The sequence below is a fragment of the Crocodylus siamensis genome, chromosome 1 (genome assembly GCF_052110815.1).
Source record: "Crocodylus siamensis isolate JL-2025a chromosome 1, ASM5211081v1, whole genome shotgun sequence".
Taxonomy (NCBI): Eukaryota; Metazoa; Chordata; order Crocodylia; family Crocodylidae; genus Crocodylus; species Crocodylus siamensis.
The window spans coordinates 205,665,769-205,685,666 of record NC_143395.1 but is presented as its reverse complement, the minus strand read 5'-3'; the positions used below and the strand labels follow the sequence as shown (position 1 = coordinate 205,685,666).

General features: G+C 48.9%; 1 protein-coding gene across 1 annotated transcript in view; it reads left to right on the top strand.

The window, feature by feature from the left end:
- The first annotated feature begins 12,569 nt into the window (after positions 1-12,569).
- The window catches only part of CASR (calcium sensing receptor), a 184,341-nt gene continuing 177,012 nt past the window's right edge, over positions 12,570-19,898 (top strand). Inside the window, exon 1 of the mRNA XM_090053551.1 lies at positions 12,570-12,657. The gene's annotated coding sequence lies outside the window, so the exon portion shown is untranslated. The remainder of the gene's footprint in view (positions 12,658-19,898) is intronic.

The window sequence follows — 19,898 nt, the reverse complement described above, 5'->3', positions numbered from 1 at the left end:
GAGGTGCAGAACTAGAGGCACAGGGCACATGGCAGTAGCAATAGCTTCTACTCTGGCATAAGGCACATGGGAGCTGGAGCTGCATTGCATACCCCATGTTAGAGCTGGAACTGCTACTACTATGTCCCCCGAGGCTGCATTTGGCCCACAAGGAGCCCCACAGCCTAGATCCATCTCAGAATATAAAGAGTTTGACACCCCTTCTGTAGATAAACAGAAACCTTAGTGTAACAGGGGCCCCTAACCCCTGTTACTGAGTACAGTGAAGTAGACTGCAGAGATGTAAACATGCTTGCAGAGAGAGTCAGGCTCCAGAGCAATAAGCCTGCTAATTAGTAAGGAGAAACCCCTGTGCCCCATTAAGGAAGGGGAGCCACTGATTGGAAGGAGTGGCATTAGAAAGTGATATTAACAGAGCTCCTAGGCTGAGGAGTCATTTCTAACCCAGCCTAGGCTCAGGAGAGGAGCTCTGCAGAACTGGAAAGAGACATACAAGAAGATAAGTTTGCTTATGGTTTTAGTTTCAGTATTTTTGTTAGCTGTGAGTCTTGGGGTGGCTTAAGAGTAGATGGGACCAGGAGCAGATCCAGGGGGGTGCAGTGGTACAAACTGCACACCCTCCCTCTGCTTTGTTTCCTGCTCCAAACTTCCCAAAAGAAGAAGTGGCATTTCTATTCAGGCAGTGCTATGGAAGTCAGTTGAATTTATCACTTAGTATAAAGAACCTTATTCCTGCTAACATCTCTTCATTCTGCAGGTTAACACCCTCCCTTATTTTTAATGGTCTTAAAGTTATACTAATCAAGCTATCCTTTCTTTGGCAATTTTGCCATCTTTTAGCAATTCCTAGTAATACTATTTCATAGACGTGCATACTGTTTTTAGCTCAAGCTAAAAACCTTAACTCAGGTGTAGGAAAGACTAAAACTGAAGATGGGATCAGACTGGAAGGCAAGAGCAGTGGAACTCTTCTTTTTCATCTGTCATTAGGCAGAGCAAAAATTAACACTATCAATATTTGAATGATAGTCAGTCATCAGAAATAGGTCAGTTCCCACCTCTGAGAGCTGTTATTTCAGTCTGGCTGCAATGCCAGGCAGTTATTCCTGCATCAATGATGCTGGGCCATCTTTTGGATATTTTGTTTGTCACCACAAAACATAAAGAGTTATTTTTTATTTAAGTAAACATTGATTTTCTAAAGTGCAAGATGACCTTAAAAAGGAAATTCCTCATTCACTTGCTGTAAGGTAGTTTGCTGTGCTCTCCAGAGTGAAGGAGGATAGGGAAGATGAATGATAGCAAAGGAGGTCAGTAGTTAGTTTCACTCTTAAAAAAAGAAGACAATGACAAAATGTTACCGTAACTTGTTTCTTTGTATCTATATATTGATATTGATATACTCTGTGTGTGTGTGTGTGTGTGTGTGTGTGTGTGCGCGCGCGTGTGCATGCACTTACACACATACAGGGGCAGACTGGGTGGGGGGGGCAGCAGTGTTGCAGTTGCACCCCATTTTGATTCCTGGTCTGCCCAAAGTTTAAAACAAAATACCTTGCAGTGGCAGCAGTATTTTTATTCAGGCAGCAGTGAGGGAGTCACTTGACTTCATGTCCCATAGACATTAGGGCTGGAAAGGACCTCGGAAGATCATCGAGTCCAGCCCTCCTGCCTTAAGGGCAGGAAGTCAGCTGGGGTCATAGGATCCCAGCAAGATAAGCATCCAATTTGCTCTTGAAGGTGTTCAATGTGGGTGCTTGAACCACCTCCAATGGCAGGCTGTTCCAGACCTTGGGGGCTCGGACAGTAAAGAAATTCTTCCTTATGTCCAGCCTGAAACGGTCTTGCAGGAGTTTATGACCGTTCAACCTCATCATCCATTGGGGCACTCTGGTGAACAAACGTTCCCCCAGATCCTGGTGGTCACCCCTGATAAACTTGTAGGTGGCCATCAGATCACCCCTGAGCCTGCGCTTTTCCAGGCTAAAGAGTCCCATGGCTCTCAGCCTGTCTTCGTAAGGTCTGTTTTCCTGACTGCTGATCATGCGCGTGGCTCTTCTCTGGACTCTCTCAAGCTTCTCCACATCCTTTTTGAATTGTGGAGCCCAAAACTGGACGCAGTACTCCAGCTGCGGCCTCACCAAGGCCAAGTACAAGGGGAGAATGACGTCCCGGGATTTGCTTGACAAGCATCTATGGATGCAAGCCAGCGTTTTGCTGGCTTTACTAGCTGCACCATGACACTGAAGGCTCATGTTAATCTTGTGGTCAATGATGACCCCCAAGTCTCTTTCTTCCGTAGTGCTAGCCAGCATAGCACTGCTGGGCCTATAAGGATGCTGCTGGTTTTTCTTCCCAAGGTGGAGAACCTTGCATTTTTCGATGTTAAACACCATCAGGTTGTCATCCACCCATTTGCTGAGCCTGTCCAAGTCAACCTGGATCACCCGCCTATCTTCTGGCATGGATGCTTTGCCCCAAAGTTTGGTGTCATCAGCGAACTTGGCCAGTCTGCTTCTGACTCCAATGTCCACATCATTAATGAAAATGTTGAACAATATGGGTCCAAGGACAGAGCCCTGGGGGACCTCACTGGTCACAGGGCACCGTGATGAGTGACTTTCATCTATTACTACCCTCTGGTCTGACCACGGAGCCAATTTCCCAGCCAGCAGATCATGGTGGACCCAAGGCCACAACTGTCCAGTTTCGCCAAGAGGTGATCATTGGATACCAGATGGAAGGCTTTTTTGAAGTCAAGATATATGACATCAATCTCTTCTCCTTTGTCCAGGTGATAGGTCACCTGGTCCTGAAAGGAAATGAGATTGGTCAAGCCAGACCTACCTGCAACAAACCCAGTGTTTTGGTCGCTTTAGTAGCTGCAGCATCGCATTGCAGGCTCATGTTAATCTTGTGGTCAATGATGACCCCCAAGTCTCTGTCTTCCGTAGTGCTAGCCAGCGCAGCACTGCCAAGCCTATAAGGATGCTGCATTTTTCAGTGTTAAACACCATCAGGTTCTCATCCGCACACTTGCTGAGCCTGTCCAGGTCAGCCTGGATCACCCGCCTGTCTTCTGGCATGGATGTTTTGCCCCAAAGTTTGGTGTCATTGGCGAACTTGATCTCATTGTAATCTGTGTGATTCTTTCTAAACTCTTCATTCCACAGGTTTTAACAACCTTATCTCCTTTTTTAATGATCTTAATGTTCCACTAATCAAGCAATTCTTTCTTCTGTAATTCTGCTGTCTGTTAATGGCTCCACAAAAAGTAGCTTCTATTTTACAGCCCTGAATACTGTTTTCAGCTCTAAGTAAAAACCTTAACTCAGGTGTGGAAATAACTTTCAGTGAAATATATTGGATGTATTGCTAAGACACTCAGTAAGGCTTGATTTTATTTTATGACTCTGAAAAAGAGGAACATTTCATTCTAATGATTAAAGGACTGAAGAAACAATATATTTTGATTATTTTGTCTAGTTCGTTATGTCTTCAATACATAATGTATGAAATAGCAAATTAATTCACATTCCAATAAAGTTATATATTTTTTGCTTTGATTGATAGTATTCAATCTGAATAATTTAGCCCTAGGCCTCTAGTGTATTTACGAAGTTTCTTGTTTCTTTTTACCTGGAGAAATACTTATTGTGTTTATATGTGATGATGCACCACATCATTTGCACTCCTTTTTTCAAAATCCTAGATCGATCCATCTATCGATCATTCGATCTGTCCATCTATCTATCGATCAGTGGACATTTCTGTATAGGAAAAGTGTGCTTAGAAGATTTGGTTGTGCTTAATAAATGGAGAGTGGACTTTTGCCTTTTGGCAACCAGTAAATATCTTGTATTTTTTTTTAAATGTCCTCTGGGGTTGCTCAACAAATAACTGCTACAAAATGATATTGTTTCTGTTGCTCACATCAACCCTGCCCAACTGTGCATATCCTTTATGACTAGGAGCCTAAGCAAACTTGAAGTGTAAAGGCACCAAAGACAGAGAGAAATTATTCAGGAAGGAGGAGGAGGAGGAAGTGTGCTTGGGAGAAGAGGGGGCAGACAATATAATATAGGGGCAGACAATTATTTCAGGCAGAGGCCGCTTACCCAGTTTTGGCAGGCTGTCGAGGCCTGCATGGGTAGCCCCACCCCTTGACAGGTGCCCCACCCCCTGGGCACCATCTTGAGACCAATGCCCCAGGGCCAGCACCAGTGAGGCCCAAAGCAGGGCACAAGCTGGCAGGGTTCTGTGGAGCCGGGCTGGGCTGCACCAGCAGGGAAAGGGAGGAGCTGGCTGGCTGCATAGGGCTCCTGCCAGCTGGGACCCCGCACTCCTGCCACCCTGCTCTGGGCCCTGCCAGCACTGGCCCCGGGACACCGGTGCAGGCCCTGTGTTCCCGCTGGCTCCTGCACCCACTCACACCCAGTGTCCCCCACCCCTGCAGTACAGGTGGGAGGCAGCGCACAGCCCTGACTCCCTGCTCACCATCAGGGAAAGAGCCGGTGCTCAGCACAGGGAAAAGCAGCTCCTCTCCCACCCCGTGGCCAGCACTCCCTGCTGCAGGCGATTGCAGCCCATGCGGGGCTGTATGGAGCACGCACAGGCAGCCCTACATGGGCTACAAGCAGCTGCAGTGCAAGGCACCGCCACGGGGCAGGCTAGGGGCCACTTCACCCCCCGCCCCTGCTCAACTTTTCCCCAGGCTCCTTACCTGAGGTTCCAGTGTGGGGTGCTCCCAGGCCAGAAGCCCCTGCTGCAGCTTCCAGCTGGCGGGGCGGGGCTGGGTGGGCCCTGCTGTTGTGGGAGCCTGCCGGGCTTCCCCTGGGTCCAACTGCCCTTGGTTCCGGTCATTTTTGACCGGAACCAAGGGCAGATAAATATTAATTTTCTAAATTTTTTAGGGGACCTGCAGGCCAGGTAGAATGGTCTCATGGGCTGGATCCAGCCCACAGGCCATAGTTTGCCCACCCCTGGTATAACAGGAATGGCTGAATTAGGCTGAAAATCTGGAAATATCTCCCTGCTTGGAAGTCCAATCAAAAGAAACATGGGAATCCAAGAAAATGGAACATTTCAAAACTAGTTTGGAGAAAGTCTTGGAAAAAGTGCACTAGGAACAATACTGCATTAGCAGTGGGGGGATGGACTGGGTGTGAACTTTCTGTGCCTTTCCATCTCCAGTTTCTATGAAAACAGTCACAGTTCTTTTGCAATATGGTAAATATTTAAAAAATCATAGATACAAAAGAAATAAAACATGTTAAATATGAAGTTCGGCCAACTTAACCAAGGCTTTTTATCTCTTTAAACCAAGACAGCAGGGGTGAAAAAGGAATGAGGTTGAGATTTTTAGGCCTCTTTGTTTAAGTCTGATTCACATAGGACACACCTTTGTGAGGCTTGTTCAATAACATTTGTGGAGCTCAGCCTGCAGTTGCTGGAATTGTTGTTGGATTGTCCTCAGCCCTCAGGGTTGCTGATTTTATCCAGTGTGTGCTGCACGCAGTCTCTGTCTAACAGTCCTTAATTCAGACTGCCTGTTATATTTCAACCTTAAGTTGGACTAATAAATCTGGTTTTGCGCATTATAACACCAGTCTAGCTCTTAAAGCATTTAGTCACCTTGGATAAACTGCACTGTGAGCAAAGCTATTCTTCATTCCTATGCCCACTGAGACAACTTCAACTGTCCTTGCAATTTCAGATCTGTTCCTCTGTATTGAATCCATGTGTTGCTGCCATGCAAACATCATGGTTCTCATCGGGGAAGCCTTTGGGTTGTTTGGCTTAGATCAGGAGTTGACAACGGTTTTGGGCAGAGTGCCAAAAACACCCCAACCTCAATTTGTAAGATGTTGGTGTGCCAGGAGCGGACAGTGAGGGAGTCATGAAGGGCCCAATCCTTGTTGTGGCGTGAGAGCCCTGGCCCCTTCTCTGCTGTATGCCTAGAGGTACACGTGCACCCACTAGCAGCAGTGAGCTGGGCTGTGGTTCCACAGATCTTGGTGCAGCAGCTTGCAGCCTCCCTGCTGCCTGCTGTGAGCTGCCCAGGCTCTGTGGAGGACGGTGTGGCAGAAAACTGGGAGGCTACAAGCTGCTGTGCCAAGGTCTACAAAGCCTTAATATGGCTCATTGATGGTGGCAGGTGCATGCACATATCAGAGCGGAAGGCAAAGAAGTGGCTAGGGCTGGGGCTGTGCTGCCACAACAATAATCAGGCCTTTCATGGCTCCATTGCCATCCACCCTGAGGTACACATGCACCTGCCACCAGCAATGAGCCAGGGACAGACCCTGGTACAGGGGCTTACAGCCTCCCAGCTGCATGCCACAGCCAGCCTAGGCTCTGGGCAGGCCCCTGCCACCTGCCACAGAACCTGGGCTGCTCTCGGCAAGCCACTGCACCAAGGTCTGTGAATCTCCAGCCCAGCTTATTGCTGGCAGCAGGTGCATGCGTGCCTCCAGGCGGATGGTGGGGGAGCTGTGAGGAGCCCAATCCTTGTTGTGGCAGTGCACCCCTGGACCCTTACACACCATCCACACCAAGGCATGTGTACCAAATAAAATGCCTTTGCGTGCCATGCTCTGGCATGTGTGCCAGGGGTTACAGACCCCTGTCTTAGACGTCTATTATTTGAAAAAAAAGGAGCACATCCATATATCTGAGCAACAATATAAGGATTCCAGCTTTCCATGGGCCCAATGGTAGCCAGAAATATAATTACATTAACAGACAGGTAACATAGGACAACTTCACACCTCAGTAGAGCCCTGACCCACTCCTAGCAGCTGCTCTCTTGCACGTTGCCTGACAGCCACCCATCAAACATGTCCCTTGCATCTCAGTCAAAACCCATTTTCTACTGATGCTTACTAATTAATCATTGCTGGCAGCCTCAGCAAAGAGAAGTAAGTATTGAATAAGGGTCATGGAAGGTAAATGCTGCTTTTTCCTCTGCACTGGTCCATGAGGATGCTTATTAAAATTATAGTGTATGTGAGGAGTTTGCATTACCTGAGTTGTGCCTGTTCAGTGCACAGAAGACTTCTGGCTGCAGGGCTGTGAATCCAGTCACTTGTACTAGCACTAATAGTGTGTAAGAAGCTATCAAACACTTGACAAAGCAGGTACAGGTATACTCGGCTGATGGCCTGACACCCTGAGCATGTGGAGGAGAAGGAAATGAGAACTCCCAAGCTTGTGGCATTACTGTAACCATTTTTGTCACAAGCTCTGTGAGACTAGCATGAAAAAGCTACTGTAGAATAGTCATGACTGTGCCATGCTATGAATTTGAGAAGCAGCATATGGGAAGGTAGTAGCCACAGTGACATGGGAATTTTTTTCTTTGCCTTTGGCCATGCTTAAACTAAACATTACCTGGCCTTGTCTTTATATGCAGAGTTTGACACGTGTCTAATATATTAAGATATTTCTAGGAATTTATCACAGCTATTTTTTGGCTTACCCTTTTAATGCATTAGCAATTTCACAGTATTTGCTATTCCATGTTATTCTTTTCCCCTTTATTTTTATCATAGAATACAGGAAATGGGTGGGTGATTAATAAGTAAATAATATTTTCATTATTTTCCCTTTAATTTTGCATTGTATTTTCAGTGCATGTTATATTAATAAATCTCTTTGCAATGGCTCAAGTTTGTGGTTCAAATCTGAAAACAGACTCATGGTTGAGTTTTCAGATTCTGAATTGGATAGTATCCTAAAAACTAAGACCTGGTCTACATGCAAAAGACTAGATACAAAAGGGTCATTAAGTTTTCGTTAGAACAAAGACAGGACTCCACCTTCTTACCCATCCCATGCACATTCCTCTAACCCTAAGGCCTGTGGGCCAGATCCAGCCCTTGGACCTGAGAAGTTTCAATAGCCTTCGGGTTCAGTCACACTGCCATTGAGTGGTGAAAATCTTTACCAATGCTTCACCCAGGCAGTAGGGAAAAGCAGTAGCTGAGTCCTAGTGGCAGTCTACCTTGGACTGGACCTGAGTCATTCTGGCATATTACATCAAAAAGTTTGCTGTCTACTACTGTAACCCAGGCTATAGCTAGTTATTTAATTTCTGTCTCTGTCTCTTTCATTCAACACCTGCAATGAGGTCCTCCCCCAATTCTCCACACTTGAGACTGACAAACTTGAATGGGAGCTATCCTTGGTAGAGCCTTGCCATGGGGAAGGCACCAGACCTTGACAGATCTATTTCTCATTTGTCCCTCCCATCCATTTCTACATGACTTTCTGGCTCCTCCTTGGTCCTGATCTTGTGTGTGTCTTCTTTGAGAGCTTCAAAGATATGATCCTATTGGCCAGCTGCTGGTGAGCAGTCATCATGCTGCTGCCCAAGAAAGGAAATCTCAGTGACAATAAGTACTGGCAACTGGTATCCTGACCAAAGCCCTGTCCAGACACCTCAGAACGTTCATTGCCTTGGTCATAAGCCCCAAACAGAGCTACCAGGTACCTAGCAGAATCATCCAGGACAAACTTTTTCTGCTATGTGACCTGCTGCCAGCCATAGAACTCTTTGACTTGAATGTTGGCCTTGTCTCCCTGGAAGAAGGAAAAGCCTTTGATTGGTCAGCCATGATTTCCTATTCCAGAAATTAAATGCTTTTGGTTTTGGGCACCTCTTCATGTAGATCATCCAGCTCCTGTACTAGGACATTTCAAGCTTCCTAAAGTGAATGGAGGACTACATGCCCTGTTCTGAGCATGTAGGGGCATCTGGCAGGGCTGCTGTCTGTCTCTCTGGAATGCTTAACACTCTAACCATTGAGGCATTGCCTCATGCACTGTGGTGGCACTTAACAGGCTTGGCCCTCCTATCTGCTACAGCCCCAGCTGCTGGCTTCCCCAGTTAAGCTGATAGTGTATGCTGATGACATGACTGTTTTTGTGAGTAGTGAAGGTGACGTTCAGTCCCTGATCAAGTGCTGGCAGGCCTATTAGTGCATCTCTCTTGCCTGTGTCAGCAGGACTAAAAGCAACACGATTTCTGCTGGGCACCTGAATCGAAACTCATCCCCTAGACCTGCATGGAGTCCTATCCTATGGCTGAGATGGTGTTATAGCCCTGGGCATTTTCTTAGGCCTGTAGACGTATCTAGTCAAGAAGGCCTGAGTGAGAAGACTGAGGTGTGACTACAGCAGTGGCCACTGGCACCTGCCTAGCCTCTCTTACTGCAGCCGAGTCCTGGTCATCAACAGCCTGGCAGCTGTTACCCTGTGGTACTTGTATGCCATCCTGCACCCACCAAGAACCCTGTTCAAGAAGTCCAGAAGTTCTTCATGGATTTCTTCTGGCATGGGCACCACTGACTCCTCTATTTGCCCACACATGGAGCAGGGCAGGGCTGACCTCTGCCTATAAGCCCTTCAGTGCCTGCTCTTTTCTGGTGAATACTTCACCTGGCAATGGCTGGCCTCTGCCTTCCTGTGTCAGGTATATAACCTCAATCTTGATTGAGAACCTTCCATCTTAGATCCTAATCACCCTTTTACCACAGCTTTGCCCATGCCTAATGGGCCTCCTTCTGACTGAGATCCTGCGGCAGCCACCTGTAATTTCCAGAGTGGTTGCTAGAGCCCCTGGTCTATAACCTGACCTTTCAAAAGTGCTCCAGAAGCCTCATCTCATTGGTGGTATGTGACTGGACCAAACTGCTCCACCTCGTCAGCTCAGTTGAGTCTACCTGGCACTGAGAAAAAGCCATGGCTGACTCTGTCCCCTTTGCATCACGCCTCTTGGCTGAAGTGAGAGGTGCTTTCCCTGCAGATGTGCTTGTTGCCCTGGGAGACTGTCTCCACAAACAATGAGCCCTCCCTGATGGCAGCTCACTAGACAGCTGTAGATAGCAATGACAGAGACAGGTATAGTACCCTGCTGTCAATTCCCGTGCCTAGCAAGAACAGTGGTGGGATCCGTCTTGAGATCCTGTCTGGAAAGGCACTGTATCTGGGGGGAGTCAAAGTGTATCTTGCCTATGTCCTATATCTCTACCTCCCAAACATGATGGAGGCAGAGCATAGTGGCAACAGCACCAGGGAAGGCCCCCCAGCCTTACACACCTTGTATAAGTTACCCAGTGCCAAGAGAACTAGTGACCTCCAGTGGTGGCTGCAGCACAGGGCCCAAGCAATGGGCATCTTTGTCCACCACCCATTGGTGTTGATGGTCTGACCTTGTTGCAGGGACAAGGTGAAGGAGATTCTCTTTCCCTCCCCCTCCCCCTTTTTTTCCCAAGGAATATTTATGCCTGCGAAGTAGAAGAATTTACAAGCAGGAGGGAGTAAGAGAGCCCCTTATCACAGAATGCCCCATGGCTTCGTAATAATGGTGTGATCCTGGTAGGAGACAGATGTGAGTTCAAATCTCCGCAGACAAAGGGGGATCTGAACTCTCATCTCCTTCCTACCAAGAGACTGTTCTCCCCTTTTGCCCACAGGGTTAGGCCTCCCAGCTCCGTGCTTTGTGTAAGGTGCATTAGGGCAGTACCTACTACACTGAGACTCATAGGCAAAGAAACGACTTGCTTGCAAGTCATAGAGGTGCTTACTGCATAGCATTGAGATGAGCATACTCAGGAAGGGACATTGACTGAGGCACTTAGAAAACTTCACTTCTGGAAATACAAGTGCCTCCAGGGTTATGCAACAACTGAGCAAAGCTTTTGAGAACCAGGGTCTTTAGCTCAGACCTTACAGAAGGCAGTCGGGCACCTGTTTCTTCTGTGAACTTGGCTCAAAATAGCATCTATTTCACTAAATTTGCACAACATTACACTTTTGGTCAAATCACTGAAATGTCTGTGTGTAGACAATCGCTACAAAATATTCCTCCCTACCCTCCCCACACCCCACACACTTCCACAGCCACCATGGCTAGAACATTACTGCAGAAAAGGAAAGACCAAGCAAAAAAAACCCATCCTGAAATTCTGTACATGATGGCAGGACCAGATAGTCAGCTATGTACAGTTAGTAGAATATAATTGCTGTCACTATTACCATCACCAGACCTAAATATTAATGACATTCTGGTTAGGATATTACCATAGAGACAACAAAACATATCTTTTAGGAGCAATCCATAAGCACTGGACATAAGTATGTTGAGCTGAATGTGAACAGACTTGGTAAAAAGTAACATAAGAGTAAGAGATACAAATATAAATTGTCTAATCATTGAATTTGTGAGCATTGTTAATGCTCCTTGGACCTGGAAAGAATTGCTGGATTGTTGCTAAATAAATGACACTGGAAAAAATTAGTTTAATTGTATTTCACCATACTACATACAGCTGTGTCCACATGGCAAATCTATGGCTTCACACCAGGCCAGATATTAGCTACTCTGCAAACACAACCCAGAACTCCCAAATCTGAGAAGGGAGTTTTCACCATTTCCATGGCTAGGCACAGCCATTGCATTTTGTCTGTGGATAAGTTTTGCCTGTGTTTGTCCCGGGACAAAAATATCTGGGGATTGGCATGTACACAGGTTTAGGGAGTGGTTGAAAGCTGCACCCCTTTTTTGCCATTGATTCAGTGATGCAGTCCCAGGGTAATTGTACAGGCATACTTTACAACTTGCCTGGGAAACCTTTTTTTTTAGGATTTATCCCAGGACAAAGGCTGTGGACATCTGTACACTTGCACTTTGTGCCAGGAGAAAATGCAATGCCTGGTCCCAGCCTAAGAGGAAGTGCCTAGCTGTGAGGAGCATGCAGGCATCCTGTCGGTAATAAAGGCTATGGGCTTAGGATGCTGATGATGGGTCAACTCTCCTGTCACTTGGGCACTGAGATGAAGATGATGCCACTCCCCCCATACTTCATTGGTGCTCTCTGGGTGCGGATCCAGCGGTGCAGCACAGTAGGCTACTGTGGAGGTGAGGCCATGGGGTGAATGGGGTGCCCCCGGAGAGGTAAAGCCTGCACGTGGGTCAGTACAACCGCATCTTTGGGGGGCGGGGAGATATTCTTGCTGTTTTTTAAAGGTGCGGTGGTGTCTGTGCCTCTGAATAGCTCGTGCCTGTGGCGTTTGTACATGGCCGGCCAGTTCCCGCGTGTGCGCCTGCGGCAGGTGTGGGGTGCCGGGCCGGGCGGGCGGGCGGGCTCTGCGGCGTGAGCGCGGGTCCGTGCGCGTGTAAGGCGGCCCCGCCCCGCCCCCCCCCCCAGCCGGCGGCTCCCGCGGGGGCTCGTGGGCAGGCGGCCCGGCCCGGCCCGGCAGAGGCATCGTGCTGGGCTCCCGCCCACGTGCGCGGCGTGCCCCCGCCCGGCCGGGCCGGCCCCCGTGGGCGCGCGCGGGCAGGCGTCCGTGCGCGCCCCGGCGCGGGGTGCGTGCCGGGCGCGGGGGGCTTCGCCCCCTCCCTGCCTCCTGCCGGCCGGGCCCGCCAGCCTGCAAGTGCCGCGGCGGCAGCTGGGGGGCCTGCGGGACAGCCTGCCACAGCCGGCATAGGGGCAGCCGCCGGGGCAGAGCGAGCGCGGCCGCATCCCGGGCGCGGCGCAGCGCGGAGCGGAGCGGCAGCTGCCGCCTCGGGCCCCCAGCGCGGCGGGAGGAGCGGGACGCCCCGTCTGGCGCGCGGGCCGGGCGCTGCGGCCGTCCGGGCAGAGCGGCCACCAGGTGCGTTGGCGAGCGGGGCCCGGGGCCGGGCGCGCGGGTGGACGCGGCAGTGCCGCAGGGCACCGAGGCCGGGGCCGCGCGCCCCGGGGCAGCGGGAGCGCGGCTGTCGTGTCCCGGCCCCGCAGCCGGCCCGGGCGCGCCGCGTCCATGGCGGGCGGGCGCGGCAGCGGCGGGAGCCGCCAGGGCGGGGCCCGCGCCGACCCCGGGGTGCGGGCGTGGAGGGACCCGAGGCGCCGCCTGCCCCCGGGTGCGGCCGCCCGTGCCCGCGGGTCGTGCTTCGTGCCCGGGCCTCTGCCAGCCCCCGGACGTGCAGCTAGACGTGGCCGGGAGGTCGCGCTACAGCGGAAGATGTCACCCGAAGTGCAGTGTGACAGAGACCCCGGCGCTGCATTCTCGCTTGACCTTGTTGGCCAGTTTTCTCCTGACGGTTTTCCTTTCTCTTCCGAGCGATTCCTGGAATGGACCCTCCCAAGTCAGGGTCCCTCTTCCCAGGTTACATCCCCCGGATGCGCTTGGGCCAGGTTCTCTGACCACTGCACATCTCTCAGGCTGCTCACTAGGCCTGCCTTGGGCAAAGTAAGGGCCTGAACGCGACAGAGTCCCCTAGAGAAATCTTTTGTGTGGCAGAAGTTTTACCGTGTACAGATTCTTGTGGCTTCCTCCACCAGATCCATGGCCTGGCAGGAGGGTGGGAGGGGTGTGCTGAGGAGGGGCAAGGTCAGGGGCATGTCAGGGGAGGAGAGGGAATGTGGCTGAGTGAGGTGTTGCTATGGCAGATTCCCAGCTAGCATAATGTCCCTGAAGGACCTTATGCTAATAGCATAAATTAGAGCTCCCCCCCACCGCCTGGTTTAATCCAGGTTGGGGCTGGGCAGCTGTGAAGGAGGGAAGTGCAGTCCCCTCCCTCTCACACTGCACCCCACTGTTTCACTGTTCTTGTTGCATCCAGTGCAGGACTGGACACTGAGTCTGAATTAGCAATGTAAGTTTATGCCTCAAGGCCACAGGATCTAATCCTGACCCTAATGTACTCAATGGGAGTTTTGCCAATGACTTCTGCTGGGTCAGGATTGGGCTCACAAGAGTTTTTGGTTCTAATGATCGCCCTGATTAAGTGTAATGAATGTGATTGTTAACAATATTTTCATTGACTCAATGACTTTATAGCAAAGTGATTTGATGCTTGTTCAGCTTAAACATGTTGCAGTAACAGACATTTAACATAATTACATGTGGCAGTGCTACAAGTGTATGTTAATGAGAAACAGACAGATGAAAAGCAAATTGATTATGGCACACCGCTGACAGAAAGATTAATACTTTTTAGGGGTGCATCGATAAAGATTTTTTTGGCTGATACAGATGGCCAATTATTAAACAGCCGTATTGGCCAATACCGATCCGATAGCGGATATGCAGCCTGGCACTTTGGAGAGCAGTGTCCAGCCAGTAAGTCTGTGGGGGGTAAAGGGTGTTGGGGGAGGACAGATCAAGGCCCTCCATGGTGAGGGAGGGAGTGGGGCTGGAGGGGCATAAGGAGAAGGGGTGGCTTGGGGAATTTTGGGGTGGCAGTAGCCCACCCTGTAGCACTCCCTCCCAGTGCTGCTGCTGCCCACCTTGCCCCTGCCCTCCCAGAGCACAGCTCCAGCCCAGCCCAGCCCCCCTGCCAATAAGGGGCTCGTGCAGCCCCTAGCCCTGAGGCCACAGTGGACAGCCTGCCCTCACCCCATGCACAAATCTGGGGGGCACATGCTGCCCATGTCTCTCCCAGGGGTACGCGCAGTGGCAAGGAGCTGCCCCCCTGCGCTCCCTGGACCAGTCACCCACAGCTCCATCGTGTGCTCTGCCCCACCCTGGCTAGGCAGCGCTTGCCCTTGACTCTGCTTCAGCCCCACTCTCTCCTTCCCTCACCATGGGTGCCTTGGTCTGCCCCTCCCATGCCCCTTCCCCATCGCAGATTTACTGACCAGACCCTACTCTCTAAGCTTTCCAGCTACATTCCTGGCCACATGCATGCTGTGGCTGTGTGCATGCATGAATCATTTATAAGAAAGCCGGTTGCCAATAATGTCAATTTTCCTTTTATTCAATATGGACCAATATATTGGTGCATGTCTAATAATTTTAAAGAACCCACTGCTATCTTTTAGGTTTAATTCTTTCAGTCTAGTTAAGGTACATAGTGACAGATATTTGATGGTGCCTGTGAAATTATTTAAATTGATCTCAGCTTGCTTTCTGAGTGGACACATACGCTCATTACAAAAACTACCATGTGCTGCTTGCTCAGTAACCGCTATATCAGGGGTGGGCAAAATATTGCTGGATCCAGCCTGCTAAGTGATTTTTGTCTAGCTCACAGAAAGTCCCTCGGCTTCGGCGGGCCCTGGCACAGGGGACAGCCCCAGTTGTGGTGCATGCAAACAAGGGGAGTCCTGCTGAGTAAGGGCAGAGGTACACTGATCAAGCAGTTTGCATTATTGTTGCTGTGTTCTGCCCTGTGCTGTGACAGAATGGAAGACTCCAGGTCTGAGAAACCAGCATCTTTTGCAGTTTTCAAAACTTGGCACCATGATACCTTATTAATATATTTATAACTATGTTATCAAATCAAAATAAAAAGAAGTTTGACCAGGCAATATGTTTCTTGAAAAAAATGACAGAAAATTTAGGCCGGAAGTCACTAAGCTTCCATTTTATTGCTGGTTGCAAACAGCCCCTCTGCATAAGTTGATACGCCTCCCAGTCACTTATTAACTGCAGGAGAGAGGAATGCTTCACCTGCGCTAATAGGTGCCAAGGATTGTAAGAACATTATTAATTGAAACTAGGGTAGACTAAGTGGAGCACTGACAGAACCTGGGAGCTTGAGCCCCCATTTCCTGTCATACTCAGGACAACCTCCAGTACTGTGTTTCTGTTGAGCTAACGAATCCTTGTCTATTAAATTATTAGCATGCAAAATACATTGTATAGAGATCAGTTCATAGGTGGAGACAACAAAATCTAGTGGTTAAAACACAGATTTTGAAATCTGAATTATGTTCTGGTCTTAGCTTGTTATGTACCCTCAAGCTACTTCCTCAGTTTCACCCTCTAAACTGAGGATAATACTACTTCAGTGAGATTCTGTCAAGAAGAGTAAGGAGGTTTGTAAAGTGCAATGAAAACATCAGGTGAAAAGTCCCATTTGGTGCAAAGCATTATTTTAAGATTGATAGCACAGCTTTCAAATGTACCATATTTACTTCAATCTAAGATGACCCTGAGTTTAAGGTGATCCCCCAATAATTAGATTCTGTTCATGGAAAATATATAAATTTGTTAAAATTTTCCAGGTATAGAATGTAATTATCAGAGGGTTGTCTTAGGTTTTTCCCCTTCCCACTGCTACTGCAGGGAAAGCAGTGACTGGGGAGAGGTTGGATGCCTGGTGGGAGCTAGGTGGCCCCCTTGCCCATTGCTCCCCCTTCTTCCCCTTGCAGCCTTCCTGCCCCCCTCCCCTGCCACTTGCTCCCCACAGCCTCTGCCCCTCCCCACAACTCTCCATTCTCTCTCTTCTCCCCAACTTATTGTCAGACATTACTGGGGGCTCCCTTCCCTCCCCCAGCACAGCACAGGGAAGGTCACCCTTTGCGGGGGCATGCAGCAGTGTCAATGAGGCTGAATTGGCTGGGCAAGCAATGCAGAAGTATGGACACTGCTGATTGGCTCAGTAGGGGACAGGGTTTCCATGTGCTTGGTGCCTGAAAGGGAATCCAGTCAGAGCTGGGGGGGGCAGGGGTTGGGGTGAGGGGCAGAAGCTGCACAGGAGGAGCAGATATGGGGCTCCTGTGGGACTGACTCTGGCCCTGACCCAGGCTTAGGGGTCAGAGCTGCAGCAGCTGCCTGCCCCCCCTAACACGCATACACTTTGTATGTGAATCTAAGATAAGGGGCTTTTTGCCCAATGCTGATTAGGAGAAGAAACTTCATCTTAGAATTGAGTAAATGAGATGTAAATCTTTGTATCTATTATTTCCTAGGGTCCAGCTCCTGAACCACATAAACTGAGGTGTACAAGGTTACATATTGGAAAATACATCTAATTATTGTGTTGTATAGTGCATATGAAGTATAGGTTTGATCCTAACTGGGGCTCTTGAGTGCTATTTTCATTCAAGTATCGTAAATATTAAAAATTAATAATGTGTCTGAAAGATGCTTTTCTTTCCTTACTTTTATTTTTTAAAAATGTACTGGGACATTATGGATATACACTTAACCTTTTATAGGTCAAGTGACAGTACAGCATCTGATGCAGTGTGATTTCCTGGGCTTGAAACAATGACTCTGTACAGTTATGAATTCCCTATTAATTTCTTTGGAAGGCTAATTCTAAACTCTAATGATGGTTCTATGACACTATTAACTATTTCAACATTTATAATTTTATCACATGGAATAGGGAATGGGGATGGAGTGGCATCTGTAGCAACAGGATTGTCAACTGCAGCAAGGAAAGAAGTGCAGACAGGAGAAAGGAGGTCAGTGAAAAGAAAATAGGGAAGGAAAAAGGTTCAGAAAGCAAGAAAAAGCGTTGATCTGTCGGAGCAGAATATCTCCCAGTGAGTGGACACGTCTATACATTCATATTAATGTGACACAATAAATTCCAGTGCTTTTCGTGCCAGAAAGTATTGCTCCCAAGAGCTACATTTACATGTGGGCCCAGGACTACAGCACATTGAGCTGGGTTGGAGCAGCCCTGGCTGGCAGGTGGCCCAGGAGGGGTCAGCTTGCTGGCCTGGGGCTTCTCTGACCTGGCTAAATGTGCTGTGGAGGGCTGGGACAGGAGTGTGCTCTAGTGTGGGGCTAGTTGGCAGGCAGCGCCCGCACTGAAGCACCCTTGTGCCCCAGCAAATGGGGTCAACGCCTACACATAACAGGATAGTACTTCTCTTTACAAGTACTGTCCTACTGTAGAGTTTATTAGTTTACTCCAGCCTAACAGCCATGCACCTGTAGACACCAAGATGTTTAATGAGGAGCTGATTAGTTTATTCTGCAGTAAATATCTTGTGTAGAAGTGCCTAGTGTTTTTTTAATGTAATTTAACAAATAATAACTGAAAGTATTAGTTTTCTTCAGAGGTCAGATTCTCTTCCGAACCTATTTACAAACTCCCTTTGACCTCTGATGGAGAAAGGCTCTGGACACAGGGAAGTATAGAGTCTCAGTTTTTTTAGGCTCAGGCCCATGGCTAATTATCAGGCATTTAGTTCTCTTCAAAAATGAACTTACAGCTTTGAGTCAAGTACAAACTTAAATTTATTTACATTTCTGTTTCTGAGGCAAGTTGACAAAAATAAGTCCATTCATCAATGTGATGACAAAAAATGGCTGAATTTAAGTAAATTATTTATTGTGATTTGTTTGCTTAGTTTGAAAAGCAAGAATTATAATGAAAACTGGCTGGCACATATAAGGCCCTAAATATAACTAAAAAAATAAGGTAGTATTTAAAGTGTTTTATTAATACATTTTACAATGCTTCTTTAATGCAGTTAAAGAGCTCTTTAATACAGGTATGACAATTTACCATTTTCTTCAATTTACATTGCACTAGAATTTAGGGGTGCACTGATAGAGATTTTTGTGGCTGATACCAATAGCCAATTTTTAAGGAGGCATATTGGCCAATACCAATCCAATTTCTGATACCCAGCTCGGCAGTGTGGAGAGCTGCCTCCAGCTGGTAAGTCTGGTGTAGTGGGGAAGGAGAGGGGGAGGGAAGGGGCTGGGAGAGTAGATCAAGATCCCCGTGATGAGGGAGGGTGCGGGGCTTGCTGGGGCTGGGGCTGGGGCTGCGGCTGCGGTGCTGCCTGTCTGTGGCAGGGCAGGTGCGGGACGGAGCCACAACCCATCTTGGGGGCACAGGGTGGGGGGCAGTGACTCCCACCACTGTGCACTGCTTGGCTGGGAGCTGCTGGTACGATGGCTCATCCTGTGATTGCCTACTCATCTGGTGGCTCCCACCGCTTGTCCGGAAGGGCACGGGGGGAGGGGGTGGCAGTGGAACAGAGGCCTGTGACCCAGATCTGTGCGGGGTAGGCTGGAGCCTGGGCTGCACCAAACTCTTCCCAACTGGGTGAGGCTGTGCTGGGAAGGAACCACGGGGGGTGGGGGGAAGGGGGCCTGCAGCCACAAATTCACTGTAGGCCCTTCCCAGTGCAGCCCCACCCCACTGGGAACAGTTTGGTGCAGGCCCAGCCCCGCCCCACACAGATCTGAGGGCACATGCCCCCCCTCCATGCCCTCCCAGGTTAGCAGAAAAGCTCTGGATGAGAGCTGGACCAGCGGCCTCTGGCTGAGTCCACACAGCTCTGGCTGAGTCCACACAGCGGTGAGAGCTGCCCTCCCTTCCTGCACCCCCTGGATGAGCCATGGCTCTGTACTGTGCCTGTCCTGACCCAGCTGGGCAGCGCTTGCCCCAGCACCAGCCCCACACCCTCCCATGGGGGCCTTGATCAGGTCCTTTGTATGTAGTTTTTGCAAGAAGTTTAATGTTCAAGAAAAATTAAAAACAAGAGTGGTGGAAAACCTGGTATTATTTTCAACAACTACACAATCTTAGCTCCATCACCTTTAATTTGTACCACAAGAACTCTCTCAGGCAGGGCGTAAGTAAACCTGATGCTCCTCTTCGGGAAGGGCCACCTTCATTTTGTATTTATTTCCTGGCTTCCATTGCTCTGCCTTGAGGCCTCGAATCTTAACTTTACTTTAACAAAGGTTTATGGTCATGAAATTTGATTTTTTTTTTTTTTGAGGAACTGGGGGTACTGAGAGTCTGTATGTGTGTTGGGGGAAGATGGCATTAATTTGGGTTGCAGATCGGTGCCTCATCCTTCAAGTACTGCTCACTGAGGTAGGGCATATGTTGCTCACTTAGCCTCTTACTCACTGGGTGCATCTACTTGAGACACTATGTCACTGTAGCGACAAGCTACATCACTGTAGCTCATATCTATGGCGAGGTAGCATCTAAAAATAACTGTGCATTGCCCAGATTGCACAGCACTGACAGGTACTATGCAGTCATTTAGTTGGGGGCACATGTAGATGCACTCGCTGAGATCTTCCTTGGGGAATCTTTGCTTAGCCAGAGCATAGACCATGCCATGGCAGGAAGCGTAAGGAAACTAACTGCTCTTGCAGTGCAGTTCTCTTGTCTGTGCTTTGTGTGCTTGTGACAGTGG